General features: G+C 42.8%; 1 protein-coding gene across 1 annotated transcript in view; it reads left to right on the top strand.

The window, feature by feature from the left end:
* LOC115477057 (ovochymase-1-like) overlaps positions 1-12,421 on the top strand; it is a 304,756-nt gene that overhangs the window by 56,342 nt on the left and 235,993 nt on the right. The gene's annotated exons all lie outside the window — the stretch shown is intronic.

Below are 12,421 nucleotides of genomic sequence, written 5' to 3' on the forward strand. Positions count from 1 at the left end.
TGACCTTCAAGTGCACTCAATCTGCAGCCCCCCCCATTACCTCTCTACCCTCCTCTCCCCGTATGTTCCCACCCGTAACCTCCGCTCTCAGGACCAATCACTCCTATCTGTACCCTTCTCCACCACCGCTAACTCCAGACTCCACCCCTTCTGCCTCGCATCACCTTATGCCTGGAACAGACTTCCAGAGCCCATACGCCATGTGCCCTCCCTGCCCAGTTTCCTTACTCAAAGCCCATCTTTTCTTCCTTGCTTTTGGCTCCTAACCACCTTCCCCATTCATGATACCTACACTGACTACATAGTTTGTTACCTTTAGATTGTAAGCTCTCTTGAGCAGGGACTGTCCTTCCCCATGTTTAAAACTTGTACAGCGCTGCGTAACCCTGGCAGCGCTATAGAAATGCTGAGTAGTAGTAGTAGTAGAGCTTGCTCAGTCAGGGTTCCAAAGCCCGACCTACAGCTTTTGTGATTTTGTTGCAATTGCGTCGCTGAAAAGGCTAGGGCCTCGGAGTTCTGAGCTGGCGCCATCTTGTCTTCACAGTCGCAGGGTTTTTCACGATCAAGCTTCTGGTTTTTCGCAGGCATTTTGCTCACAGGCACCAACAGAAATCTGTCCAACCACCTCAAGTCTTCAGCATGAAGTTCTAGCAACAGACTTCTGCACCGGCTCACAAAGAGGTATGTTGGGGTGAGGAAACACCAGAGAGGAACGAGTGCACATTCGTTCCTCTCAACATATCATGTGCTCTCCCCTTACAGAGCATATTCAAAAACATGGATTAATGAGACAGAGGGGCATAATCGAAGGGGACGCCCAAGTTTTGCTGAGGGCGTCCTCGCAAATTCTCCCTGTGGAGGGGCGGGGAAACCCGTATTATCGAAACAAGATGGACGTCCATCTTTCGATTCGATAATATGGTTGGGGATCCCAAATCTTGAAATTTAGGTCGTCCTTCGAGATGGTTGTCCCTAGACTTGGTCGTTTCTGATTTTCGGCGATAATGGAAACCAAGGACACCCATCTCAGAAATGATCAAATGCAAGCCCTTTGGTCATGGGAGGAGCCAGAATTTGTAGTACACTGGTCCCCCTGACATGCCAGGACACCAACCGGGCACCCTAGAGGGCACTGCAGTGGACTTCAGAAATTGATCCAAGGAACATAGCTCCCTTACCTTGTGTGCTGAGCCCCCCAAACCCCCCCAAAACCCACTACCCGCCACTGTACACCACTACCATAGCCCTTACTGGTGAAGGGGGCACCTAGATGTGGGTACAGTGGGTTTTGGAGGGCTCACATTTACCACCACAAGTGTAACAGGTGGGGGGGGATGGGCCTGGGTCCACCTGCCTGAAGTACACTGCACCCACTAAAACTGCTCCAGGGACCTGCATACTACTGTGATGGACCTGAGTATGACATTTGAGGCTGGCATAGAGGCTGGCACAAAAGATTTTTTAAAGGGTGGGAGGGGGTTAGTGACTGCTGGGGGAGTAAAGGGAGGTGAGCCCCAATTCTCTCCGGTGGTCATCTGGTCAGTTCGGGCACCTTTTTGTGGCTTGGTCGTAAGAAATCACAAAAGAGAGGGTAATGCAGCATACAAAATAGACAAGGAAAAGCAACACTGGTCCTTCAAGAAAGAGACAATGGCAGTCCTTTATTGTGAAAAAGACCTGACGTGGGCCGTGTTTCGGCGCACAAGCGCCTGCCTAGGGTCAAAGTGTGTCTTCACAATATATGAGCAGGAATGTTCAGACAGTCTGAGTAAATTGCCAGCCACCACTGAGCGTTTGTTCAATCCTAACAGACGCTGTCTGTGTGAAAAACTGCCTTCGACACGCCCTGTGAACTTTGGTCATCCCTGCAACGGAAAGCAGTTGGGGACGCCCAAAATTGGCTTTCGATTATGCCGATTTGGGCAACCCTGTGAGAAGGACGCCCATCTTCCGATTTGTGTCAAAAGATGGACATCCTTATCTTTCGAAAATAAGCCTGAAAGCCAACATGTATTTAGTAAAGGGAAATCTTGCCTCACCAATATACTACATTTCTTTGAAGAGGTGAACGAACATGTAGATAAAGGTGAGCTGGTTGATATTGTACATCTGGATTTTCAAAAGACATTTGGCAAAGTACCTCATGAAAGACTCTAGAGGAAATTGGAAAGTCATGGGATAGGTGGTAGTGTCCTCTTGCAGATTAAAAACTGGTTAAAAGATAGTAAACAGAGAGTAGGGTTAAATGGTCAGTATTCTCAACGGAGAAGGGTAGATAGTGGGGTTTCGCAGGGGTCTGTGTTGGGACCGCTGCTTTTTAGCATATTTATAAATGATCTGGATATGGGATAACTAGTGAGGTAACTAAATTTGCTGACAACACAAAGTTATTCAAAGTTGTTAAATCACAAGAGGATAGTGAAAAATTGCAAGATGAACTTACGAGACTGGGAGACTGGGCAACCAAATGACAGATGATGTTTAATGTGAGCAACTGCAAAGTGATGTATGTGGGAAAGAGGAACCTGAACTATAGCTACGTGATGCAAGGTTCCACATTAGGAGTGACCGACCAGGAAAAGGATTTAGGAGTCATCATTGATGATACTTTGAAACCTTCTGCTTAGTGTGCTGCGGCAGCAAAGAAAGCAAATAGAATGTTAGGTATTATTAGGAAAAGAATGGAAAATAAAAACTATGTTTTGTTAATATAATTCATTTTTGCTATGTAGACAAATTTCAATAAGTTTCTTTAACTACTACTACTATTTAGCATTTCTATAGCGCTACAAGGCGTACGCAGCGCTGCACAAACATAGAAGAAAGACAATCCCTGCTCAAAGAGCTTACAATCTAATAGACAAAAAATAAATAAAGTAATCAAATCAATTAATGTGAACGGGAAGGAAGAGAGGAGGGTAGGTGGAGGCGAGTGGTTACAAGTGGTTACGAGTCAAAAGCAATGTTAAAGAGGTGGGCTTTCAGTCTAGATTTAAAGGTGGCCAAGGATGGGGCAAGACGTAGGGGCTCAGGAAGTTTATTCCAGGCGTAGGGTGCAGCGAGACAGAAGGCGCGAAGTCTGGAGTTGGCAGTAGTGGAGAAGGGAACAGATAAGAAGGATTTATTCATGGAGCGGATTAAAAATAATCCTTGAACATAGCTATCTAACGTTTTTTGTAAATGTTTTTCAATCAATGCTTTTTCATATATATTCCATTGAGTAACATATAGAATTAATTCCACAATATGAATTGATTACATATATATAACTATATTGTTGTGCAAATATTCATATGTTTGATATAATTTCATAACAAAATGGCTATTATGATTTATGAACACAAATGATTTTTTTCTTTTTATGTTTTTCTTATTTCTTGTTCTTGTTTCCTTTTTTAAAAAATATATTTTGTATGTTTCAACATTTTTTATTGAAGAATCAACTAGGTGTTTACATCCATAAAACTTCAAATAAATACAATGTTTCAATGCGTTCAACAATCATTGGTGTAGACTGAGTAAAAACTACCATCAATAAGTTTTTCATGTTTTCCCCCTCCCCCTTGCCTTCCAGTTATGGATTAGGCGGGTTAGTCGACCATGGCTGTTGTGAGCAGGCTTCTCCGGGCTTCGGACGGCTTTCCAAAACCCTGTCTTGGTCCAGGCCTACCCGCTTTCACATCCTCTATTGATTTGGTGGCCTCCTACTGTCCTGGGCAGGAGCCCTTACTCTTGTGGCTCCCGCACCTCGGTTTATTCTTTACTGTTATCTATGACCTTCATGTCCACCAGATCTTTAACGTCAGTATTACAGTACATTCTGCAGCACTAGTACATGAATTGTGTCCCCATCTGTCAGCGTACACGCTCTCTGTGTTCCCTGATTTCTTTCCCCATCCTCCCCCTTCCCATCCCCTCCCCTAGACCCTCCAGTACTACCTCCCCATATTATCCCTCATCCCCTCCCTCCTATTCATATATTCCATATTGCCGTGGAAACCCACCCTCCCCCCTCCTTTTCCCCCGATCAGCATCAGGCAGGACCGGTCTTAAGGCGAGGCGGCCGCATAGGGCCTCGTGCTCAGGGGGGCCCCACGCGGCGTGCCTCAGGTCGCTCCGCCCTGCCCCGACCACCCGAGCTCCAGTCCTCCCTCCCTCCCAACGGTGTGCGACGGCGGCATGGTGGGGTCGGTCTGCCCCAGATGTCAGCGGGTGGGGGGGTGCTCCGAGTCCGTTCCCGCTGCTCCCACCCTGTCCTGCCTTTAAAAAACAATTTCGAAGCCCTGCTACTAAAAATCTCTTCGACGTCGTTGGGCCTTCCCACATTGAGTTCCGCCCTCCTCTGAGGTAACTTCCAATTACCACGAGGGCGGGCTGGATTCAATGTGGGAAGGCCCGAACTACGTCAAAGAGATTTTTAGTAGCAGGGCAGACGCGAGGCGCTGCCTGTCACTCCGGCGCTTCGAAATTGTTTTTTTAAAGGCAGTGAGGGTGGTGGGCGGTAGGAGAACGGAGCTGGTAGGTGGGTCGGGGAGGAGGGACTCAGATGGGAGAAGGGTGTGGGCTGGGGGTTCTCAGGTGGGGGAAGGGTGGGGTGGGGAGGGGGTTCTGAAATGAGAAGGAGACTGAGGTGGGGAGGGTGTTCACGGATGGGAGAAGGGGGTGGGGAGGGGGTTCTTGGATGGTTGAAGGGGACTGGGGTTGGGAAGGGGATTCTTGGATGGGAGAGGGGGACGGGTGGGGAGGGGACTGGGGTTCTTGGATGGGAGAAGGGGACTGAGGTGGGGAAGGGGGTTCACAGATGGGAGAAGGGGGTGGGGAGGGGGTTCACAGATGGGAGAAGGGGGTGGGGAGGGGGTTCTTGGATGGTTGAAAGGGACGGATAGGGAGGGGACTGGGATTCTTGGATGGGAGAAGGGGACTGGGAAGGGGGTTCTCGGATGGGAGAAGGGGACTGGCACTGGGGTCTGAGAAGGGGCAATATGGGAAAATGGGGGCCATGCCTGGGGCTAGTGGGAAAATGGGGCATGCGTGGGTCAGGTGAGAGAATGGTTCTGAAAAGGAGGGCCCTAATACAAGGCATGTGGATGAAGGGGGCTGAAAAGGAGGGTAGGTGGGATAAGGGGGCTAGTACTGGGACTGGAGGCTGAAAAGGGGCAGGGGCTGAAACTGGGGACTGGTAGCTGAAAAGGGGACAGGGAGAAGTGGCTGGGGAGCTGAAGCTCAGGACTGGTGGGAGAAAAGGGCTGGGGCTGAAATGGGGGACTGGTGGGATAGTGGGGCTGGAACTGGCGGCTGAAAAAAAGGGGCAGAGAGAGGGGCAGATCCTGAATGGGGGAGCGAGAGGGAGGGCAAACCCTGGATGGATGGGAGAGGGAGGGCAAATGGTGGATTGAAGGGGCAGAGAGAAAGGGCAGACAGTGGATGGAAGGAATAAAAGGGCAGACAGTGAATGGATGGGGGAGAGAGAGAGAGGGCAGACAGGGGCAGATGGTGGATGGATCATGGAAGGGGCAGAGATAGAGGGCAGATGTGGATGGAAGGGACAGGGAGAGAGGGCAGACATTGGATGGAGAGAACAGCAGAGAGGGCAGACACTGGATGGCAGAGAGAGACCGAAGACAGATGCTGGATGGAAGGAAGACAGTGAAAAGAAGATGAGGAAAGCAGAAACCAGAGACAACAAACTGTAAATAAAATATATTTTTTTATTTTTTTGCTTTAGGATAAAGTAGTATTGTAGATGTGTTAATAAATGTTTATAATAGAACATGTAAACAAGGTAATCTTTTTATTGGACTAATTTTAATACATTTTGGCTAACTTTCGGAGAACAAAACCCCCTTCCTCAGGTCAGGATAGGATACTGTAACAGTACTATACTATATTGACCTCAGGAAGGATGTTTTGGCCTCTGAAAGCTAAATCTATTAGTCCAATAAAATGGTATTATTTTATTTTCTATATTTGTTTTATTTCAATTTAATTTGTAAAGTGGTGATTGGTATTTGTTAGTTTTTTTTCTAATTTACATCTGCTGTCTTTATATTTTGCACAATACTAGGGGACATTTTCTGTTTCTTTGGTGTTGCATTGTATGCAGAGTCTGGCATCTTGGGGGTTCAGTTTAATTTTTGTCTAAATAGAAAGTTTAAATATTACTACTTATTCTATAGTGGATTAGGGTGAATCTGTGTTTGTGAAAAAGACATGGCTTTCAGTTGGCATTGACTGTGCAGGATCGACGATCGGTACTATTCTGTCTGGTTTCATTTTACAATAGGTGAATTGATGTTCTAGTGCTCACTGTAGTGTTTTAAGATGTTTATCCTTTTCTTTGTGTGATTCGTAGAAATGACAGCTTATGGTATGGTAGAATTGCTCTATAGGTCCTGAGTGTTTTGTATTCTTGGCATACCTAGTACTGGATTTTGGAGGGGGGGTGTTAAAAAATGACCGGGAGGAAGGGAGGGGGGCCTTGGAGCTGGGAGGGAGGGAGGGGGCCCTTGGAGCTGGGGGCCTTGGAGCTCGGAGGGAGGGGTGGCCGGCCCTGGAACTAGGGTGGGGTGGAGCAAGGATGGGGGCAGGGCTAGGGTGGGGCCCCATCAAATTGGTCTGCATAGGGCCCTGCATTTGCTAAGACCGGCCCTGCCTCTAGGGGTAATGTCTACAAATGGGTTAGTTTTTGCATATACAGTTTTCGCATTAGGCAACCTTATTGGTGAAATTTGTGTTTTACCGGTAGGAAATACTTTTTCAAAAGCTCTGCAGCTGGTTACTTGAGGAGGGGCTCACTTAATTTGAGTGTCATCCCCCCCCCCCCCCAAGGGGAGTATTGTGTCCTAGTTACCGGTACCTTTCCCTAGGGTAGTGACTCCCAAACTATTTTTTTTGATATGGTGGTACCCCTAAACTATTTTTCTTATACAGAGGAACCCCACTTCTTCCCCTCCAACACAAAGAGCCCTCCTGTCCCAGAACCACCCTATCATTGGTGGTTGAGAGGGCAGGCGCGATCCTCGGTTGCTTCTGCCCATGCTGGCTGTGCTGACAAAAAGACTACAGGGATCTCCTGTGGCAGTCGCAGAAGACTGTTGTTGGAGGTCCCGGGAGCCATTTTGTCAGTGAAGCCAGTATGGGCAGGAGCAACTGAGGGTCTCTCTTGCCCCAACTAGATAAAATTTGCACTGAAGGGGAACCCCAGGAAATCACTGCCGTAGGGGAAAAAATGCTTTGACCCCAGGACTAAAGCAAGGTGTCTGGTCCGTGCCCACCTGTTTCTGTGAGAACACTGAAGGAATCGTGATTTATACTTGTTATTTAGTGAACCAAATGAACCATATAGTAACAATGTAAATAATTATACATAAGAGACCAGCTGCTATTATATTAACCCATTAGTGCCCATCGTTCCCTTATGGGAGCTGCTTATGGGAACATTGGACACTAATGGGTTAACCAACACTTGGTTAATATAATAGCAGTACAAAAATCCAAGTAGCTTATGAAAGAAAACAAAAACTGTACTTCAGATTAAGTACCGTATTGTCTAAGAAGTAATTCTTATTTCCCTCAACACTTCCCCTCTCCATATACGATTCAGGTTGATTCAACACTGAGGAGCCCTTTTACAAAGGTGCACTAGTGTTTTTAGTGCACACTAAAAATAAGCGTGTGCTAAATGCTAGAGACGCCCATGTATTCCAATGGGTGTCTCTAGTGTTTAGTGCTTGCTAATCATTAGTGCACACTCAAAATGCTAGCGTGCCTTTATAAAAGAACCCCTTTGAGAGCAGAAACTTGACATACACCACTTAAGACATCAACAAAAATTTAAATATTGTACTTCTAGCTACTGGCGTCGTCATGTTTCATAAAGTTCCCAAATCTTTTGAAATTTAATTCCTTTAATTGAGGCAAAATCCGATAGTCCCTGAAGTTCCATAGTGAGTAGCATGTTATGTTCTCCAGAGCTGTATAGTGGGCGCCTCCACTGACAACCAAAGCAATAGTATAGTTTTCTTTGCCATTAGAGTTGCTTGCATCACAAAATTCTTTTGGAATGGGCAAGGCAACTGTAATGTCCTCAAATGGACTCAGTGAGACCTTTTATTTTAGCTGATCAAATATCCAAGGTGAAAGCTGGTAAAATGACTGGGCTTTGCCAAAACACGTGGTTCAACATTGCAACAGTCTGACATTTGGGGCTAGCATCAATAGCCTGTAGTATTGCTTTGTGTGCCCTTTGCAGCAATATGTGCAGTTTCATAATACTGTACCTCCCAAAGAGGGTATATTTTCAGATAGCTGTTTAAGCTGACCTGAAGCAAACCATCACGTAGTTCTGTTGTAGTTCACCAGTCCACACCAGTGTTAACTTCTCAGTCAGGAGAAGGCGTATTCTGCAGGTAAATACAATAAGACAAAGGTATTTGAGTCAAACCTATATGCAGTCATTGTTTCCTGTATCTCCAACCAAAGGGGTATGGGTTCTGTGTTGTGGTGATGTTTAAGCTACATATATGCAAAAACATCTGACCCAGGCAAAACAGTATTAACTGTTGGAATATTTTCAAGGTTCTCCCCTCAATCAACACATGATACAGATATTATACCTTTACTGTTCCAATTGGTAAAGGTCAGGGTGTTGGTGCCTAGTAGAAACTGGATTTATTATGAAGAGGCAAGAATGGGATTTCCACAGGACAATGTTGCTTTTACAAATCTACTGCCAGGTATCAGGTTAACAGCATAATCCTTAATCACAGACTATAGCTTGCTTGCTGCCGCATGAAGGAGATAGCTGAAATGTTATTTGAAAACAAAGATGTTGCAACGTGTGTAACCAAGAACTCTGATGTCCCACGGAACCAGTCATTGATGTGGCACATGGAACAAATCTCTCATATAAAGCATACTGAGACGGCCTGGACCTTCCTGTTGCCTTTGTATTATGTTTTTCAAGGGTAATCTCACTCTTCCCCTGCTACAGGTAACATAAAAAGATGACAAAATATTAAATATGATACAAAAATTGAATGATATAAAAACATTTTGTATTATATTTAATATTTTCTCATCTCTGGGTTTGTAGTGGGAGCATCTGGAATGCATACAACCAGTGAGGAATTAATAGCATATTGTATAAACTAATTCTGCCCATCAAAGATACAGGGTAGGCTTGCCAAATATTTATTTATTTATTTATTTATTTATTTATTTATTTATTTATGGCATTTGTATCCCACATTTTCCCACCTATTTGCAGGCTCAATGTGGCTTACATAGTTTGTTATGGTATAGTCATTTCATGATAAAAACATAGTATTTAAATTATGTATCGGGTCCATGTTCAAAGAATACAAGGTAGATATTTTAGCTGGATTGCGAAATTTTTTGATTTGTCTGTCTTTAGATTCTTCAAGTTTTGATACTGTATATTTTAAGGTGTATTTACCCCTCCTAATATAGGAAGAAATAAATCACCCCAAGGCTGCGAATGAGGAAACAGATACTTTTATTTCTAAACCACCAAGTATAATTATAATTAGCCATTGCTCAGTAAGTGCAGTTTACAGAACACCATTTGTGATGAGAAGTACAACTCAATTTTATTTACCAGGTACAAGTCAAATCAGTAGTTATCTGAGACTCCAAGAATATACAAGCAACATGCACAATCAATTGATTATGGGAATATAATACCCCAGCTACACATAGGTGTTTTTCTGGGTCTGAGTCTTTAATACCAAAGCCATTTAGTGGATATAAAAGACTCAAAGCTACCTATGAGAGAGCATTTGGGTTACTTGTCAATTCAGATTCAATTTGATTGGTTTCTCATAGAGAGAGAACAGCTTGGCTGGTTCAAGGGTACCAGCTGCGGCTGTCTCTCTCTTGAAGTAGGAAGTACACTCATTTTTATATGCCCATTCAGGATGCGGATAATATGACAGTAATCACACCTGATTGGATCTATATTAATGTCATAGTTAACACTGATTGGCTATGGTAATGAAGTGGTTAGTATTTTACTGGAAAAGCTAACAATAGACCACCTCTTACTGGAAGACAAAGTCATGTTCTTGCAAGACTACTCATTTCTACATTTTTGACCATATCTTCCTCAAAACACTTTCTGTGACACCTGGTCATCTTCCTGTGAAGCCATCTTTGCTCTGTTTTTCAAGAACATCTTTTACCACCATATTGCCACATTCATGCAACTCTGTCAGACCCCCACCCTTGCGGTTTCTTCTTGCTCTGCAGTGGTTCAACACTGAAGTTCAAGTCAGAGACACAGGCCTGTAATTTTTTCCTCATTTTAGATCCTGAAGCAAAGTCAGGCCTGGGATCAAATAGTAATAAAATTCAATAGCTTCAAAACTGGACTATTGAAACTCTATTTGTATTGGTTGCGCAAAGATGCTGAAGTCTAAATTAAGAGTACAGAATGCAGCAGCAAGAGTTATTTTTGCTGCAAATATGATCATATTACTCATTTGTTATTCTGCTTGCATTGTTGGTTACTATTGGAGGCAAGATTTCAATTTAAGGTATCAGCTTTGACCTATCAAGCATTGTATGGATCAACTCCTGCTTATTTAGGTGTTAATCTTGTTTTACTAGATGATTTTATTTCTAGATCTATGAGAAATCAATTTTTACTAATTAAAAAAAAAATTTCTCTCATTTCACCATGTAAAGGCAAAGAGGATTTTTCAATCTACTTTTTCCTATCGGGCTGCACAGTTTTGGAATTCTCTTCCTTCTTTTAAGAATTTGTAGTTATCTTCAGTTTAGGAAAGCTAAGACATTTCTTTTTAAGAAATTTTACTAATTTGTGGTAATGGTGTATTTTTTGAAAATTATTGTATAATTGGTTTAAAATATTGTAATTTCTGATCAGCTTTTATCTATTACCTACAGTGAACCTTTTGGTATTTTGCAGGTTATAAGACTGAAATAATAAAATATTTTATAGAATATTCTGCCTATTGTAATGAAACGAGCCCTCCCACTCTTCCTTTACTGAAGGTATAGTAGGTAATGCCATTGATTTTTAGAGATTCACCTTAAAGCCAGATATTGTGCTAGAATCCATCAATTTTGTATTAGGAAAAGTTAACACTTATTTTTTTTTTAATAATGGAGTTACTCACCCACACTCCCTCTATCCCAGTCATGCCTTTTATACTACAAAATAAGGGCTTCAAATACAATATGAGGAGCAATGGCGAAAGGGGGCAGTCCTGATGGGTACCCATCTCTGTAAGGAAAGACTCTGTACGAGTCCCATTAACTAACAAAGATGTCTTGATGTGTATAAAGTTCATTGAAGATTTCCTCAAAAAATATCTTCAAGAAATTTGGAAACTATCTCCAACAGATATTCCCCCATGTAATAAAGTTTACTATTTGCCAAATATTTGAAAAAATGGAGACGCTTCAGAATCGGCGAATTTGGTGAATATGCCATTACAAACTGGTATTGATATGCAGAACTTAACCGCAATTTTGGAAGACTCTGTGATTGAAATGTCATCCAGAGGAACTTTGATAGTGTCTATGGTTTTTGAGCAGGACATAAATATGATAATGAAATTGTACTTTAAACATTCTTCTGCATTATTCTGTGGTCAGAAAATCTGGGTTTACCCGGATGTTACAAAGACAACGCAGCAAAGAAGGAAACAGTTTTTGTCCTTGAGAGAAGTTAAAGGATTAGGTGCAACGTTTACACTGGCTTATCCTTGCAAATGTTTGATCCGCATGTCAGGAATTAAATATGCCTTTTTCAAGCCAAACCACTTAAGGACATTTCTGGATTCAAAAAAACCATCTAGCTGAATGACGGGAACAAATGAATCAGCGATAAATTAAAGATATTGGGATTAAGAACAGGACTATGCCAATTTGGACTTTAATTAAAGTAGTATTTTCTTCTAAGTTAACAATCTCCTTAATTGTGTTTTCGTACCACTCCCCCCAGGAGTTTTTGTGGTCTAAGGAAGAGCAAAAAAAATTTGTGATAATTCTGTTTGAATTTTCTTCTTTTTTTTTTTTCTTCTAATAATTTCTCTGTATTGCCTTACAAACTAGTATTTGTTTGTAATAATTGAAATTTAATAAAAAAAAAAGTTCATTGAAGAACCAACATGTGACAAGGTCTGGAATAAAAAGGGCCAGTTCTCTCTATTGAATGCATTTTTGGCATCTAGCCCCACTATCGTGGAAGGCAAACCAAGTTTCTGACTGTTGGACAACGTGAGAAGCATCTTATGTATATTGAGAACTGACTGTTCCTTTATAAACTCCCACCTGTCCTTCCCTAACTTTCAAATGTAAGTGATGGGACAAACAATCCTCTAAGACTTTGGAAAGTATTTTTAATTATATAGTCATTACTGATATCAGTTGA

The sequence above is a fragment of the Microcaecilia unicolor genome, chromosome 9 (genome assembly GCF_901765095.1).
Source record: "Microcaecilia unicolor chromosome 9, aMicUni1.1, whole genome shotgun sequence".
Lineage (NCBI taxonomy): Eukaryota > Metazoa > Chordata > Amphibia > Gymnophiona > Siphonopidae > Microcaecilia > Microcaecilia unicolor.